This window comes from Canis lupus, chromosome 15, assembly GCF_003254725.2.
Source record: "Canis lupus dingo isolate Sandy chromosome 15, ASM325472v2, whole genome shotgun sequence".
NCBI classification, from domain to species: Eukaryota; Metazoa; Chordata; class Mammalia; order Carnivora; family Canidae; genus Canis; species Canis lupus.
Window position 1 is genome coordinate 61,682,456 of NC_064257.1, and position 15,219 is coordinate 61,697,674.

At 39.6% G+C, this 15,219-nt stretch overlaps 1 long non-coding RNA gene across 3 annotated transcripts; it reads right to left on the bottom strand.

Moving 5' to 3' along the window:
• Nucleotides 1-10: 10 nt before the first annotated feature.
• On the bottom strand, nt 11-14,980 carry LOC112654572 (uncharacterized). Of its 3 annotated transcripts, none has more exons than XR_007402412.1 (5): nt 14,564-14,980; nt 5,727-5,893; nt 3,396-3,516; nt 1,630-1,867; nt 11-260 (listed from the first exon to the last, which is right to left on the bottom strand). It is a non-coding gene; the product is annotated as an uncharacterized LOC112654572 (long non-coding RNA). The 3 variants fall into 3 exon arrangements; XR_003133122.1 differs by having other exon boundaries at nt 3,297-3,516; XR_003133124.1 differs by lacking the exons at nt 3,396-3,516; nt 5,727-5,893.
• Nucleotides 14,981-15,219: the final 239 nt, after the last annotated feature.

Genomic DNA, 15,219 nt, shown 5'->3' on the forward strand with positions numbered 1-15,219 from the left:
TCCAAGCAAATAGAGGACAAATAATTTTATAAAACCAAACCAAACCAAAAATGAGGTTGGTGAGAGGCTGGAGTAATACAGAGAAGATAGAGGAGATTGCCGGCTACACGGGGCTCTGTGAGTTTCTGAGATCCAAAGTTATTTATTTCTTCACTCAACAAATATTTGTTGATCACCCATAGTGTGATGGTCACTGTGCTGGTCCCGAGAATGGTGGAAAGATTCAGAGAAATATGATCCTGCTCTCATGAAGCTTCAGTCTAAAGAAGAAAGCAGATATTAAACAAATAGCTATATAATTGATTCTAAATATCTTAGCATTGTGATGAGTGCTATAAAGTAGAACATAAAAGAGTGGACATTAGCTTTAGTTTCATCCTCTCTTCTGCAGAGTGTGACAGTGATCTCAAGTACATTGTCTGCTATAAAATTAAAGTAATTGTGTTATTCCTCATTCAAATCAATCCCCTGGTGTGAACAATTATGCTGGGATAACAGGCACAAAACAGGACCACTGGTCACTGTCTTAAAGGGGCACTTGGGAGACCATCCAAAGTAAAAAAAAAAAAGTGATGTGAAGGAGAATGATAAATATGTCTGGTATGTGAACAGTGTTTTTCCTGTGATGAATCAAAGGGTAAAGAAAAGAATTATTTAGAGAAGTCCAATGGGGTGTAATTAAGACTAGTAGCATAAAGGTAAACAAAGGAATAATTGAGCTAAGTAAAGTACCAGGAAAAATTTCTAATAGCCAAGACTGATTATAAAAGATACTCCTAGGGAAAGGTATTTTAGCCAATATGAGCTGAAATATTGAAAATTAAAATGGGGAATGTGTATGTGTATATATGATAAGAAATAGGCCTTCACCAGGATAAGATCATTGAACTGGAAAATCTTTTCTACCTCTAGCTCTTAATATCTCAAAAAGTTCTGAACTTTTATTTTTTATTCATTTATTTTTATTTATCTTTATCTTTATTTTATTTTATTTTTTTAGGGCAAAGAGCCTGTCTTAGTGATTGTGGTCACTAAGCACACTAGAGGCACAGAAAATCCTGAGACCAAACATTGGCGTGGCTCCGATCATATCCCAGTTTTCATCTGTCCACTTTGTTTCTGACTTTAAAAAAAAAAAAAAAAAAAAGCAGAGACTGCGGCTTAAAGGCCCAAGAGTTCTTTCTTAACATATGAGCTTACAAAAGACGTAAATTAAATGAATGTCTTCATTGGGCGCCAGAAAAAGACCCATCTGAGCTGTCCTATCTCTAACTGTATACCTTAAAAAGCAAGGAAAACTGGTTCTCTCTGGGTTAGGAGGGGCAGGAAGGAAGAATTATATAATCCTCCCAGTTTGGAAAGAATCAAAATTCATCTGGTGTTAGATATTTGGATCCTCGTCTCAGTTACTCGGTTAGTAGAAAGCTGGCCTCCGCCGTGCTGGCAGGAGTTGGCCGCCAAACTAAGCGGTGCTGGTGGCTGGGTGTTAAGTGCTCTGTCCACTCTGGGGGACAGGGAGTAGAGGATGCTGAAGGCTGAAGTCCTGACGCAGATGAAGCATCTGATCCTTCAAGACCCCCTGGCATTTGCTGTTTGAGTTGTCAGCTGGGTTTCAGCTCAGATAATTACATTTTGCTTGTCCAGTGCCCCTGGCCATTTCAAGTAGAGGCTTCGTTTCCCATCAGAAATTGCTCCTCACGTGATGCTGAGCCTAATTACACAACTGCTGTGGTCGTCCACAGGTAGCGCTGGCCTCGGTGGTCATGGAGGGATCCCTCTACAGGCCCACGCCAGCCACATTCAGCCCAGGCTTGAATTCTTTCCAAGAAGTTTCATCTAAGAGCCTCGGTAAAGAAAACAAGTCTATCTGTAAGAAAGAAAGATGAGTTTAGAAATGAAAGAAGCCACGTTGGGTTTTGGGTATTTGTTTTAGTAGGCTGGATTTCTAGACAGCTCTTCAGTGTGTATTCCAATGGGCCAGTTTAGTCTGGGCTGTCTATGCTTGCTCCTTTTTATAAGAATCTTGGGATCGATTGGTTTGGGTAGAAAACGTGAGTGATGCGGAGGAGGTCTCAGATAACTCATTGACCTTCATTCTAAGGATTTGGCCAAATGTGGATGATTAAATGGTCAGAGAATCCTCAGACACATTTCCTTTATTTTACATTTACTGAAAATGTTCTCAGCTGAACACTTTAATTAGATGAAAGTAAGTTTTAGAATCCGGATGTAAGCTGTCCAAGGAAAGTACTGAACTAAAGGCCAATAGCTCATCTCAGAACTTTTATTATTCTTTGAAATGGATTCAGTTATGAGTTTTTCTATGGGCATAATTCTGCCTTAGAAAATTTCTAATAAAAAAAAAGTCATTTTGACTTTTAAAAATAAAAGTCATTTTGGTACTCTTTAATCTAGCATAATAAATAGAATGAGTTCTTTTCAGGGGGATATATTCTGGTCAATGCAATATATACATATTATTCAACAATATGTTAAAATGCCAACTTTATAAATTAAAGTTGCAGAGAGGATATTGTGATTGTCAAAAAAAGTAGAACATTAAATTTTTGTGATTTTTACCTATTTAGAAAGATATCATAAAGGATATATATTAAGAGAAGGAGAGAAATCTGATAAATTTTGGAGCTTTTTCTGTACTGGTTCACATAGATATACTCACTATCCTTTAATGACTTTAATTGTAATATACTCTGTAGAGTATATTAAAAGAAAAAGCCTTTAATTGTTGGTAATTTTCACGGTCTTCTTTTATTGTAATGAGAACAATATTGACATATTGTAATGTCATATTATTGATGATCTCAAAATATCAAATAATTACAAAATGCTATCATTGCTGAAATGGTCAGTAAATAAATCTTTTTTTTTTTTTTATACTGGAAAAATGGCCTTATTTTGGTTTTCTAGGGACTGCCAAAGGAAGAAGTGGAGCTTCTTTGTTTTGGAGTTTTCTGCAATTTTATTTAATTTGTTTAAAGAGAAGAGTAATGCAAGTGTTCATTTATATGCTAAGATATACTCCAATAAAAAGTTTTAGAGAGAAAAAAACCCAACCCGGTTCACCTGTTGTGCTCATTGAAGGGAAAACCTCACAAAATATCAGCAGCAACATGTTGTCTTATCAGCCTTCCCTCATCCTCACCACTGATCTCCATTTCTATGTTTTCCAGACAGCTTCAGAAGAAAAGCTGGGTTAAAATGTACAATTTTCTCTTGAGATGGCAAAGCTCTTTTGTGATAAATTGGAGTCTTACCATCTGAGAAAGGAATCTTACCAACAACTTGTTAGTCTCTAAAAATATTTCTCATGTTGACACTTGTCAGTTATCCATATGTCAGTCATATGCAATAATTTTTTCATCTTCGGGTGATACCTTTTCTGTCATAGTATCTTTCACATTTCGAGACTCTTATCATCCCAGTTTTGTTTATGTGGTTTTTATACATTTATCTCCTTTCTGTTCCAGAAAACCATTGATATAGCTATTATGGACACTGAAAACAAAACAAGATAAAATGAAAAACACATTATAGAAATGAAGACAATGGACTCAAAGAATATGGGAATAGGAACAAAATGAAAATGTCAGGAAGATGTGACTGAGTAAGTTCTTTTTTTTTTCTCTCTCTGAGTAAGTTCTTAAAGGTTTTTTTCACTGTTTTAAGAGGGCTATGAGTTTGGCTGTGCATTTTTCAGTAGGTAATATAAGGATGTATTTATTATAATTCAATATATAATATTCCTATAATTCATATACTATCCATATAGTATAAGGATATATTCATCAATATAATCACTTGCTTAGAAGAAACTCAATTAGTCCTGATGCTAAGAACAGCAGTGATATATGAGTTTTTATAAAGAAGAAATGGCAATTTAATGAGTAATGTTCTTGCAGCATCCTTATCTGCTATGGGCCAGAATATGATTATGGACTGGCTAGTTAGACCTAGAGTTGGATCCAGGCTCTGTACTTTAAGGATAGCTATGTGGCCTCAGGAAACTTATTTAATTTATTTAAGTTCCACATTTAGCATTTGCAAAGTGTGTCCACCTCGTAGCCTAAGGTGAGGAATAAATAAGACAATGCACATAAAATGCCCAGCACAACTGGCATGTGAAAAGTGGTCAATAAATTTTAGATCTTCCTAATCTGTTGTTACTTGGGGAATGCAAAGACACTTCAGTGTTAGGTCAGATAACTATGGTTACAAAGATAATTTGATGTAGGAATAAATGAAACATAGTGGTCTTGAACGCATGTTTCAACACATGCCAACACACGCACACACATGTACACACACGCACACAATTTAGACTTTTATCTGTTTCTTGGCTCCTTTCTATATAGTAATTTTAGCCTTAGCATCTGGCATATGTTGAAGCAAGTTTAGCATTTTGTCTTACAAACTCCCAGGTTGGTTATGAGAATGAAAATTTGCAAAATAGCTGGCTCTGTCGAATGCTGAGAATGGACTCAAGGAGTTCCCAAAGTCAGCAAAGATGTGGATCAGGAGATAATTCAGACCAGCTAAGTAGACAATAAATGAATCCTTTTATTGTTTTTTTTCCCCTTTCTACAAATCATTTCCTCATTTTAAGTAAAGGAGGAAATAGAAGGCTGAGAACTTTGGCTGGAAATGGCTTTTTCAAAGCATTTCTCACAAGTGAGAAAAGGAACTGGGGGTTGCCAGCTTCTGTAGGAAGAGCTATGTATCCACTACCACACAGAGATGAAAGAGCCACATTTTCCTAAGTATTTTTCTGTGATTGGAGTTACAAAGAGTGATGAATTTAAAAGGTCAGCAGTTGATGCTTGTTTTTAGTGTAGATCTGGCTGGGAAATGATACGCTCAGAGAATGGAACTCTGACAAGTGAATCCTACGTCTTCCAGAGAAATAACTTAAATCAGAGCAAAAAAAAAAAAAAAAATTGGATGGATGCAAGAGATGATGGATCCATTGGGTTTACTGAACAACCAGTTTGGTACATCAAATTCTGCTAATCTATTATAATCAATCTCTCAAGTAGATTTTACCTTCTGAAACAGTGTAACAGGAATAGTTGTCTTAATTTTCTTTCTTTTCTCAGAGCGAGAAATACTATAAAAACTGTTTCATGTATTTCTCTTCCCTTTATTTTGCTCATGTCAGATGTATTATTCCATATGCTATATGATATTTACTTTAGTCACATCCTTAGATCTTTCTACAGTTTTTTTTTTTTAAAGATTTTATTTATTTACTCATGCTAAATGTGGAACTTAAATAAGAGACACACACAGAGAGAGAGACACAGGCAGAGGGAGAAGCAGGCTCCCTGCGGGAGCCCGATGGGGGACTCGATCCCAGGACCCCCAGGATCATGCCCTGAGCCAAAGGCAGACACTCAACTGCTGAGCCCCCCAGGCATCCCTCTTTCTATGGTTTTAAGAGCTTTTTGCTCCCAAAAGATCCTACCCCCTTTCCCGTTTTTTCCTGTCTGAAGAAGAGAACATGACACAGTGAAGAGACCACTGTCTTGAATTAAGAGAACTTAAATCCTTCTTCTAGCTCTATAACTAGCTAATAATAGGATATTGCCAAGTAATGTATCTTCAATTGACTGATATTTCCTCTTCTCAACAAAGTTAGTGATTATGCTTTTTAAACTTTTTTTTTATCAGTAGAAACATTTCTTGAAATAGAAAAATTTCTCACCAACCCAATATGTAAATTAGGTGAAAGCTGAATCCTCTTATTGAAATCAGATGTCTTCCTCTTCTTCCAGCCTCTCCTTCCTCTTGCCTTTTGGTGCGTTCCCTAAAGTATCTGCAATGAACCTCGAGGGCAGTGTTTCTCAAAGCACAGTCCACGGAACACGGGTGGTCCCTGATGGTTTATGGGTGATTCATAGGAGTTTAGGCAATTCAGAAGAAGAACATGAAATATTTGCTCGCATACATTTCATAAATTTGAAATAAAACAATAATAATGATTTTCATAACAGAAATTTCTTTATGTTCTGAATAATCATTACATTTTCTAGAATTGTATATGTGCCACAAGCAATGAATTAGTCTATTTAAATAACTTATATCACATCATTTGTATATTATTCTTTGCTTATTAATAATCCTATTATTTTTGTTATTGAGACCATAGCGCTAAGTATATCCTGAATTCACAAGATGGATCAACAATTAAAATATACTTTGCTGAAGTATTAAATTAATGACAAGTATTTTTTTTTTTTTTGAGAACCTATTTTTATTCCCAATTGAGACCCTGAGTCTCTTCTCTCCATGTAGAAGGGTACAGCAGTGTCAGGGCACAATGAGGTCAGTATCTGCTCCTCACCAAACCACCCCCACCTGCTTCTCCCTCTGCCTGTGTCTCTGCCTCTCTCTGTGTGTCTCACATGAATAAATAAATAAAAATCTTTTAAAAAGATTAATAACAAAATGATAGTACAATTGCTGTAATTAAAAATATTTTATGATCATTAACTACTTATAATCATGAAATTACAGTTTCATCACGGAATGTGAATCTTTTGCTACTGGGACAAGTGAAATTACAATTATGATGATTTGTAAGGATAGCCAAAGAGCAAACTAATTAGGAGACCTGTTCATGAATATTTGAAAATCAGACTTCATTAGATCAATGGGCCTTTTGACCCTGGTCTCTTGTGTGTTATAGAACTTTTTCAAATAGTGGAAAGAACCCACAGAGTTTTATATAATTTTCAAAATTATGCAGCAAAACCTCTGACCAGTGCATTATTTCTATAAAAAGGAAAAAATTAAAAAAATTGCATTGTCCCCCAAATAAATAATAGTCTAAAAGTGGATTTAAATTTTTAGTTCATATATTAAAAACATGTAAGGTATTTTCTAGCTGAAAAGATTGTGAAATCATTCTCAGACTTAGTAATAATATCATTCTTGGAGAGAAATCATAATAAACATTTCATAATACTATTTTTTTTTCACAATACTATTTTATCACATAATGTCAGGGACATGCTCTGAAAGAGATATTAATACTAAATATATATTTATAAGAGGAGGCATTTGCTTTAAATTGGATACCAGAATTAATATGCAGATTATGAATCAGTTTTGAGTATAGGCACATTTTGGAGATATTGCAGGTTTGTTTCCAGACCACCATAATAAAGTAAATATCCAATAAAGCGAGTCAAATAAATTTTTTGCTTTCCTGTATGTATAAAAGTTATTTTTATACTCTGCTATATCTGTTAAGTGTGCAATAGCATATGTCTAACAAAAATGTACGTACCTTAATTAACAAACACTTTACTGCCAAAAAAAAGTGCTAACATCATCTGAGCTGTCAGCGAATTGTAATCTCTGCTGGTAGAGGATGTTGCTTCAATGTTGATGGCTGCTGACTCATCAGGATGGTGGTTGCTGAAGATTGGGGTGGTTGTGACAACTTCTTCAAATAAGACAATAATGAAGTTTTTTGCATAGATTGGTTCTTCCTTTCTCTGTGGCCTGTGATGCTATTTGATAGCATTTTGCCCTCAGTAGAATTTCTTACCAAATTGGAGTCAATCTTCTCCCCTACTGCTGCTTTATCAACTAAGCTTATGTAATATCCTGAATACTTTGATGTCATTTCAACGATCTTTGCAGCATCTTCACCAGGAGTGGATTCCATCTCAAGAAACTACCTTTGTTGCTCATCCATAAGAGGCAGCTCCCCATTACTTCAAGTTTGATTATGAGATAGTAGCAATTCAGTCACATGTTAGGCTCTAGTTCTAATTCTAGTTCTCTTACTATTTCTACGACATCTGTAGTTACTTTCTCCACTGAATTCTTGACCCTCTCAAAGTCATCCATGAGGATTAGAATCAACTTCTTCCAAACTCCAGTTAATGCTGATATTTTGACCTTTTTCACAAATCACAAATATTCTAAATGACATCTGGAATGGTGAATCCTTTCCAGAAGGTTGTCAGTGGACTTTGCCCAGATCCATCAGAGGAATTACTATCTGTGGCAGCTCTAGCCTTACAAAATGTATTTCTTAAATAATAAGACTTGAAGGCCAAAATGACTCCTTGATCCATGGACGTTGTGTTAGCAGGCATGAAAACATTAATTTCATTGTTCATCTCCATCAAGCTCTTGGGTGACCAGGTGCATTGTCAATGAACAATTATATTTTGAAAAGAATCTTCTTTTTTTTTAAGATTTTAAGTATTTATTCATGAGAGACAGAGAGAGAGATAGAGAGAGAGAGAGAGAGAGGCAGAGACACAGGCAGCGGGAGAAGCAGGCTCCAAGCAGGGAGCCCAACGTGGGACTCGATCCCGGGTCTCCAGGATCAGGCCCTGGGCTGAAGGTGGTGCTAAATTGCTGAGCCACAGGGGCTGCCCAAGAATCTTCTTTTTTGAATAGTAGTTCTGAATAGTGGCCTTAAAATATTCAATAAACATGTTGAAAACAGATATGCTACCATCCAGGCTTTGCTGTTCCATTTATAGAGCACAAGTGGAATAGATTCCTCATAATTCTTAAAGGCCCTAGGATTTTCAGACTGGAAACTGAATATTATCTCCAATTTAAAGTCACCAGCCTCATTATCTTCTAAGATGGGACTCAACCTGACTCCCATTGGCTTCTCCTCTCTAGTGCAAGATGGCATCTTCTTCCAATAGAAGGCTTTATGTGCATTGGAAATGTTTAGTGGAGCTACCTCCATTAATTATCTGAGCTAGATCTTCTGGATAAATTGCTGGAGCTTCCATACCAGCACTTGCTGCTTCACCCTGAACTTCGAGGTTAACTTCTTTCCTTAAATCTCATGAACCAACCTCTGCTTCCAACTTTTCTTCTGCAGCTTCCTCACCTGTCTCAGCCTTCACAGAATTAACGAGAGTGAGGCCTTGCTCTGGATCAGGCTGTGGTTTAAGGGAATGTTATTGTTGCTTTGCTTTGATCTTCTATCCAGACCCCTGAAGCTTTCTCCATATCAGCACAAGGCTGTATCACTTTCTTATCATTTGTGTGTTCACGGGCATTGAAGTTTTAATTTCCTTCAAGAACTTTTCCTTGCATTCACAACTTGGCTGCCTGATGTAAGAGGCCTAGCTTTCAGCCTGTCTTGGCTTCTGACATGCCTTCCTCCCTAACCTGAATTATGTTTAGCTCTTGATTTAAGGTGAGACATGTGACTCTTCCTTTTACTTGAACACTTAGAAGCCATTGTAGGGTTATTAATTGGCCTCATATCAACATTATTGTGTCTCATGGAATAGGGAGGCTCAAGGAGAATGAAAGAGATGGGGGAAAGGCTCGTCACTGGACCAGACACATTTATTAAGTTTGCCATCTTATGGCGGTCAGAGTTTGCGGAACCCCACAATTACAATAATAACACCACAGTTACAATTACAGTAGTAACATCAGAGACCATTGATCACAGATCACTTTAACAAATATAACAATAGTGAAAAAGTTTGAAATATTGTGAAAGTTACCAAAATGTGACACAGAAACATGAAATGAAATATATTGTTGGAAAAATGGCACTGATAGACCTATTTGATGCAGGGTTGCTACAAACCTTCAGTTTGCAAAAAAAAAAAAAAAAAATGCTGTGTCTGTGACATGCGATAAAGTGAAGCACAATAAAATGAGGTTTGCCTGTATATATGTAGCATGTGTATGAGGGAGAAATGTTTGCTCATTTTTTTTTTTAATCATTAAAACCTCTTCGTTAGGGTGAATTTTATGTGTCAACTTGATTAGACCACAAGGCGCCCAGCTATATGGCCATACATTATCAAGGGCATGTTTGTGAGAGTGTTTCTGAGAATATTAACATTGAGGTTGACAGAGTAGAGTCGATTGCCTTCCCGATGTGGGTGGACCACGTTTTATCAGTGGAAGGCCTGAAGAGAACAAAAAGGCTGACCCTTCCCTAAACAAGAGAGCACTCCTTCCGCCTGACTGCCTCTGAACTGGGAGAGAAGCCTTTTCCAGCCTTTAGACTCAGATTGAAACATCAACTCTTCCTGCACATGAAGCCTGCCAGCCTTCAGCCTGGAGCTGCGTCGCTGGCTTTTCTCCGGCTCCTGCTTGCCGATTCACCCTACAGGTCTTGGGACTTGTGCCAGATTCCATAATTATGTGAGCCAATTTTATATAATAAATTTCTTTCTCCCCTTTTCTAAGATAGATATATTTAATCTATATTTATATATATCATAAATTTATAATAATTATTATTTCATATTTATAATAATAATATATATTTTATATGTGTATAAAATTAGTTCTGTTTCTGTAAAGAACCTTGACTACTATAGTTTTTGGTACCAAGAGTGATTCTAGAGAAATAGAACTTTAAGGATGAGTTTTCTGAATTGGTTCTGGGGTTTTTGGGATTGGCTCTCTACTATGATTAATTATGACTCTATTTCCAGTAGTAAGGAGATCACTAATACTCTGGCATGATCTGGCAATAGAGATACACAAAATATTACCATTTGATACTGATGATAATCAATCACTGCCCAGAAGCAAGTATCTGGGTGACTATGTGTATAATATTGTTGGCTATTTTTTGTCAAACAAATAAATATAATGAGGTTGGCTGATTGCTCCTCATGTCTCTGGAAAAAATGGTGAAAACAAAGGATGAGCTCAGAGATATAAATTCCCAGCTGAGGTGCATAAGTGACCTGCAAGTTTCGATGTATTCCTAGGAGGAGCCCCTTGTCTCCTTTAGCTGCAGGGTGAGATTGATGAATCCAACCCAGAACCTCACCCTGCAGCTGGCTGAACTGTAATACAAGTGAAATCCCAGCCTTGCGATATGTTCACTTGCAAAGTAAGAGCACTGATGGAAGAAGGATGGGATCCGGAAAGTGAGAATGGGAATGTGTGGGAAGACTTTGACAAAACTGGGGACATTGAACCCCTGAATTCTGATGAGTCTTCTTTGCTAGTTGAAGAGGCCACCGCACCCTGACTGAGGGGATTAACTCTGCATCACCTGAAGAAGCAGTAGTGGCTTTCCCTAAGGTGGTTGCCTGCAAGATGATGCTGATTTTCCTTAGGACCCACTCCTGCCAGCCGTCTTCGCTTCTAGACCCATAACTAGACTCAAGTCCCAGCAAGGCCCTCTTCCCCTTTTTTAAAGGTTTTATTTATTTATTCATGAGAGACAGAGAGAGAGAGAGAGAGAGGCAGAGACATAGGCAGAGGGAGAAGCAGGCTCCATGCAGGGAGCCCGACGTGGGACTCGATCCCGGGTCTCCAGGAGGCACTAAACCATTGAGCCACCCGGGCTGCCCCTCAGCCAGGCCCTTAAAGGTGAGGCACGAAGTGTGACTCACAGGGAGGTGTGCTGCACTTGACAATAACTGCTTAAGCGTTCTATTTCTACAGATAGAAATCTGGGGAACGTTTGCGGGAATGGATACTTGGGATTGGGCTAACGGTAGAAGAACTGTTGAGTTGGATCAGGCTGCATTTTTTGACAGGGGCTGACTGAGCAGACATTATGCATTTAATATGGTAGTTTTGGGAGTTCAAAGGGGTCAAACAGTTTGTTGCTGAGACGTGGACCAAATGGTGGACTCAGTGAGTGAGTTAGAAATGCCCCTCCTGCCTTCGTTTAATGTAGAGGATTCAAGGGCTCAGGGAAATTAGAACATTAGAATGGATTTGTCATTTAAGACCCCCTCACCCACTCTGGGAGGGCCCAGAAGTCATGCTTTTCACCACTACTCTGAGAAATAAATTTGTGAGGGGAGCCCCAGCATCCTTGAAGAGCTCTGTGACCACCCTTCTCTGTAGGACGGACCTCATGGTGGGAACTGAGGTCCCTGGATTGGGAAACCTAAATGCATGGCAGTAATTGGATCTCTGTGTGGTAGGAGTCAAGGTGCAGCACTTAACCACCAAAGGCAAGGTGGTTGTGGTTAGTGTAATGGAGAGCAGAGTGAAGGCAATCAGAATAATCCGATTCACACAGATCTATGGTGTTGGCTAGTCGATCATGATGCTCCTAGAAGTGAAACAGATAGGAAGCCTACTGAATTCTTACCTGATACATATAAGCAGAAAAGTTTTCGTTTAAGTGAACGAAGGTCTAAACTGACTCTTAAAAACAGAATATGGCCCCTCAGTAAATTCCCAGACTTGAGCCAGACCTCAAGCTCCTTGAATGAAGAGAAGACCAAGTCCCCCTGAGGAAGAATCCTGGAACACTGCCAAAAAACGCTGCTAATCTTTCTCCAGCCTTCCCCAAAAGGACCTATAGCTTTCTTTCAGGGTAGCTGTATGCTGAGGAAAAGGAAGTAATCAGACATTTCAGGAACTACTAGATACTGATTCTGATTTGATTCCAAGAGACCCACAACATCACTGTGGTCTGCTAGTAGTGGCTTATGAAGGTCAGGTGCTGAATGGCATTTTAGCTCCTGTCCGTCCCACCGTGGGCCCAGCAGGTCCCCAAACTCATCCTGTGGTTATCTCTCCTGTTCCACAATGCATCATTGGACTAGACAGACTTAGGTGATACAATCCCCACGCTGGTTCTCTGACCTGGGGAGTAAAGGCTATCCTGGTGGGAGAGCAAGTGGAACTGTCTCTATCAAGGAAAATGGTAAATCAAAAGCAACACTGCATCCCTGGAGGGATTACAGAGATTAGCCTATAATCAGGGACTTGAAAGATGCAGGAGTGGTGATTTCTATCACATCCCCATTCAACTAGCCTATTCGGCCTGCGCAGAAGACAATTGAATTTTGGAGACGGGCAGTGGATTTTCATAAGCTTAACCAGGTGGTGACTCCAATCGCAGCTGCTGTACCAGAGGTGGTTTCATTGCTTGAACAAATTAACACATCTTCTGATACTGGAATACAGCTATTGATCTGGCAAATGTTCCTGGTAAAGGTTCTCCATAACTTCAAGAATAAGTTGTTGCTTCTGGCCCCTTCCACGACAAGAAAAGATACCATGCCTAGTGGCCTTTTTGGGTTTCGGAAGCAACACAGTGCTCGTTCGGGTCTGTTACTCTGGCTCATTATCTAGTGATCCAAAAAGATGCTGGTTTTGAGTGAAGTACAGGACAAAGAAGGCTTTGCAACAGGTCCAGGCTACTGTACAAGCTGCTTTGCCACCTTAGCCATAGGATCCAGTAGATCCAATGGTGCTTGAAGTGGCAATGGCGGATAGAGATGCTGCTTGGTGCCCCTATAGGCAAATTGCAGCATAGGCCTTTAGGATTTTGGAGCAAAGCCCTGTCATCCATCACAGATAACTACTCTTCTTTTAGGAAGCAACTTTTAGACTGCTCTTAGAGATTGAATGCTTTTCTGTGGGTCACCAAGTTACCATGTGACCTGCCCATCATGAACTGCGTGTTATGATCCACCAAGCCATAGAGTTGTGTACACAGCAGCACTCCATTGCCCAATAGAAGTGATACATATATGATTATGATTGACCAAGCCCTGAAGACCCAACCAAGTTACATGAAAGAAGTGGCTTAAATGCCTATGGTCCCCACTCCGACTATACTGCTTTCCTTCTCTTAAGCCTGTACCTATGGCCTCATGAGGATTTCCCTGTGATCAGCTGAAGAGGAAGAGTGAACTTAGGCCTGGTTTGCGGATGGTTCAGTATGGTGTGCAGGCACCACCTTCAGTGGACAGTTGTAACCCTACTGTCCCTTTCTGGGACATCCCTGAAGGTCAGCAGTGAAGGGAAATCCTCCCAGTAGGCAGAACTCCAAATAGTGCACCTGGCTGTTCACTTTACGTGAAAGGAGAAACAGATGCATGATCATATACCAATCCGTGGGCTGTTGCCAATGGTTTAGTTGGATGGTCGGAGACTTGGAAGGAACGTGATTAGAAAATTTAGTGAGAAGGAAGCTTGGTAAAGAGATATGTGGATAGACTTCTCCGAATGCCAAAAAATGTGAGGGTATTTGTGTCCCATGGGAATGAGACCAAAGGATGACCTCGAGAGAGGAGAGTTTTAATAACCAAATGGACAGGATGACCCATGCTGTGGATGCTAGTCCCCCGCTTTCCCCCACCATCCCTCTCATTACCACAGTTGCAGGGATGGAGATTATGCACGTGCTCAGCCACAAGGACTTCCACTCACCCAGGCTGACCCGGCTATAGCCACTGCTGAGTGCCCAATCTGACAACAGCTCAGATCCACACCAAGTCCCCAGCATGGCACCATCTCTCGGGGTGATTATCCAGCTACCTGTGGCAGGTCGATTACATTACTCTGCTTTGTTCATGAAAAGGGCAGCATTTTTGTTTTTTTTTAAAACTGGAATAGACACACTGGAAACAAATTTGCCTTCTTTGAGGGCAATGATTCTGCCAAAATCACTATTCAGGTGTTTACAGAATGCCTTATCTACTGCAGTTCCGCACCGCATTGCCTCTGATCAAGGAACTCGCTTCGTAGAAAATGAAGTGGGCCTATGTTCATAAAATTCACTGGCCTTAGCATATTTCCCAACCTCCTCAAAGCAGCTCACCTGACAGAAGGTTGGAACGGCCATTAAGGAGGACTCAACTCTAGTGCCAGCTTGATGACAATACCTCACAGGGCTGGGGCAAGGTTTTCCAGAAGGCTGCATGCTCTCTGCATCAGTGTCCAATTTTTCTGTTTCTCAATAGCCAGGAGTCATGGGTCCAGGAATCAACGGGTGGAAATGGGAGCGGCATCATTCATCATTACTTCTAGTGATTCATAGCAAAAGTTTTGCTTCCTGTTCACACGCCCTTTATGCTCTGCTGGCCTAGGGGTTCGAGTTCCAGAGGGAGGACTGCTTCCATCAGGGGACACGATGATTTCATTGAACTTAAAGTTAAGACTGAAGGCTGGCTATTTTGGGCGCCTCAGGCCTCTGAATCAATAGACAAAACAGAGTTACTGTGCTGACTGGAATGAATGATCCTGACCACCTTGAAGAAATCGCTTTATTACGTCACAGTGGGGGTAAGGGAGAGTAGGTCTGGAATAGAGTTCCTTTAGGGCATTTCTTGATGTTACCGTGCCCTGTGGTTAAGGTCTATGAAAAACTACAACACAGTCCAGGCAGGACTACTACTGACCCAGACGCTTTAGGAATGAAATTCTGAGTTACCTCATCAGATAAAGAATCACGACCAGCTGGGAGGCTTGATGAGG